General features: G+C 40.2%; 1 protein-coding gene across 1 annotated transcript in view; it reads right to left on the bottom strand.

Annotated features, from left to right (window-relative positions):
• Nucleotides 1–3,538, bottom strand: part of RAPGEF1 (Rap guanine nucleotide exchange factor 1) — an 84,364-nt gene that overhangs the window by 48,062 nt on the left and 32,764 nt on the right. The window lies entirely within an intron of this gene.

Here is a 3,538-nt window from a genome sequence, read left to right as displayed (position 1 = left end):
AAAAAGAAAAGAGGAAAAAAAAACCAAAACAAAACCACAATCAGAAAAACTTCCAGACTTGAGAACAATCCAAACAGGTATCTCCATTTTTGCACCCATCCCTGATAGTTTCAATGACAGAGGTGCTGTTCAACCTTATTATTCTGAATAATTCTTCTGACTCCAATATGCCTCCTTGTATGAAAGTGGGCTACAGTCTCATCTTTCCATTCACAAATAAACTTCTTTCTGATCAGTATCCAACTTAAGTCATTTTGTGATGCTGCTGGAACAAGGGAACTCACACACTTTCCATGGGGACAGACTATGAAAGCTAAGTTTTGGCACCAGTGATTGAATGTTGCAGAAGGGAACAATTCATAGGAATAAAGCCGAGTTGTGGTCAACAACTTCCGTGCCACCACCGACACTAGAAGAGGAAATTCAGAAGTGATACATGATATCTTAATGGCACTCTGGACAAGGATATGTTTAAAGAGTTCACCAGAGTATGCCTGGAGGACTTTTAATGCCACAAGTAGTTCCTAAGTGAGATTTAAATTAACTACTGAACACTGCTAGAAAAGGAGCAGAGAGCTTAGCCGAGTCAGGTTTCATCCATTATCTCCTCAGTAAATTTAGCCGCAAGAATTAATGACCTATGGGCATTGTGTGCTCCCCATACTCTTGTCAGCTGTTAAACTGCTGCTTTTCTGCAAAATCAGGCCAGCAGCCCAAAAGATTTTAGGAAGAACAATTTATAGGCAGCACTGGTTAGTAATTTGGGGCTAGTTGCATAAAAGGATTAGAGGCCCAAGAATCATCTAGCTCCAACTTTAGAAGTCTAAGTCCCAATCCTAGATCTGCAAATCACCCTGCCATTTTCCATCACATCTGGGAAGCGCCCAAACTCTGCTGCTGCGTCCACTTTTTGACAATACTGCTTGCCAGGCACCTCAAATTCTGCTCCACAGCTCACAACCACCCTGAACTCCCTTGCTGAAGAGCATCCTGGCAACTCACTGATGTCAAAAATGACATGTCCCATTTTTCAGGCATGTGACCTCACCCTTGCAGAGTTTATTCCAGGATATGGAGAGGCTCAGTCCTTCCATGAAGGTTTTGCACTTTGTATGATCATACATTTCAGGGATGAGAGCACCCATATATTCCCTGAGTGAGTATGACTATGGCACAGTGGTCAGAACTCTCAAACAGAAATGAAAAAATGTGGATTGCAGTTCCTGCTCTGATGCCTGTTTATGTATTTCATTCAACAACCGTTTCCTGTAGAAAGACTTGCGACTTAACAGCTTAAACACTCTGCTGGCGTAGAGGAGGGATGGGCTTGACTTAGAGTTCAGGACTGAGAATGACAAGTGGAAACACAAATCTTTTTGCTGAGCACATCAAGGCCAACCTAGCCACTGGACACAGCTCTTTTTTTGCAACTTCCCTACTAGCCCTTTGGGTGACAATGAGCACTTTTTCTGAATCCCTTTCTGAGGTCCAAAGGCATCATAGATACGTGCGTATACACACAAAGGAAGCCTACACATCCTACGCAGGATAGCAGGTTCTGCTACAGAGCTCGGGTACATCAATGTCAGTTGTTGGGAGGTTGAAGTTTCTGGTGTTCAAAGCTTTACTCACTGAGGCCTGAGAAAAGCAGCAATAAATCTAGAGAAAGGAGCAATAACCTGTTGGGGCGGACGGATGGATATTAGTGTATTGCAGTGCCTACATCTCACAAGATGAATGGTATTAAACTCTTCAACCAAACATTTTAGCGTGTCCCTAAAGCCAAAATAAACATGCAGTGGCACCCCTCTGGGTTGGCAGAGGACTGAACTAATCTCTCATTTAATTTCTCTAAATAGAAGTGAATTTGCCCCAGCCTTACCCCAGCGAGAGAGCAGATCAGCAACTGCGGGAGCTGCTAAAGCAGCAGGACCACTTGATTTTCCTTTTGGGTATTAAATGAGAGAAACTTAACATGCAGGTAAAACAGCATCTCCTCTCCACCCTCCTGCCTGCCTGAAACATGGATATTTTTGCATGATTTTCAAAGTTTTCCCTTAAATAATCATTACAAATGCATCGTGTATGAGATACACCTGACCCAGAAAGGGTTACAGTGAGTTGTGCAGAATACACCTGATTACAAAAGCTGGAACAGTCTCTTTTTTACCCTGCAGTGAAAAACTTATCCTAACTTTGCATATGGTGTAGAAGGACACTATTGTTGCTACAATATGCCCTACAATAAGAACCAAAGACAAGGTCCAGGGGACAAAAGGAGGCTCTGAACAAAACTCCCCCAACGTTGCCCACATCTAGGTATAAAGGGGAAGAGGAGAAGATGATGTCTGCATGGCTTGAGCATAACCTTCAAGTGACATGTACTGATTTTACATTAATTTTTGGCATTGCTATTTCTGCTCTACAGTGATTATCTACTTCAAGAGTACAAAAATAGCAGTACTTAAGTACTTAAGAGGGAGGAAAGGATCATATTTGGTTTAAGTGTGACTTTTGACAGAAAAATCTCCTGCTTGTCAACTGATGTCTATATTCCAGTGAGAGAACCTGGTGACAATCCAGGCATATTCTCTTCCCCACTTCCTCCATACAAAGCTAATGAGATGACTACATCCAAGTAATTAATTAGTTGGACAGTAGTTATTAAAATAGATAAGGAATGAGCCAGAAATCGACAATATTTCAGAGGATAAAAATGTATGCAGCTTAAATAATCATGTATGATAATAAAAAAAAATTGCAAGTGTTTTGTTTTCCAATTAAAAAAATCTCAATCTGTACATAAAAAAGGTTTTCATGGTCAGTGTGCCTTGTCAGTAAATCCTCTTGCTTTGTTTTTTAGATGAAAGAAAAGCAAAACTTTCACCTGTTATTAACATGCTAATATATATTTGCTATAAAATAGTATTTTGAAAAGGGCTCTTCATTTTCTAATTTATTTAATATGTGGTCACATATAAATTTAAAGGAAGGCCTCTAAATTATCTCAATATACCATCCTGAAACGTCATTGGAATGAAAAGCCTTCAAAGAGTACTCCCAGATTTATTTTTATTTTTATTTTTTTAGTACCAGTCAGCAATACAAAGTGCTCAGCTCCATAGAAAACATATCCATAGCCTCCTGGTGAAAAAAAAACCACAGTAAGATAAATAAAAGTCTCACCATCTTCCACCTGATGGTGCAGAACAGGGATAGGAAGCCCTGCAGCGACTTGTCTGTGTGTTAAGCACATCACACAGCACAAGATAACTGTATCTTGCTGACTGCTCTCACTGACACTACAACAATCTTCAGCAAAGATAATGTAAAAAAGTTTGCACGTCTGGTGCTGCACATTGGATGAGACTTTCAACAACAATTGGGAAAGATTTTGAATTACCATAAATAACCTCGACTGGTCTTAGCTTTTGGCTTAGATTTATACTTGCAAACTGACTGCAATGGTATTGTTACAGAGATAGTCTCCAGTCTACACAATCAGGTCACAACAGTAGAGGAGATAATGGTTTGTACT

This window comes from Antrostomus carolinensis, unplaced genomic scaffold (genome assembly GCF_000700745.2).
Source record: "Antrostomus carolinensis isolate BGI_N321 unplaced genomic scaffold, ASM70074v2 scaffold1861, whole genome shotgun sequence".
Classification (NCBI taxonomy): Eukaryota; Metazoa; Chordata; class Aves; order Caprimulgiformes; family Caprimulgidae; genus Antrostomus; species Antrostomus carolinensis.
This window is presented reverse-complemented; position numbering and strand designations above follow the sequence as displayed.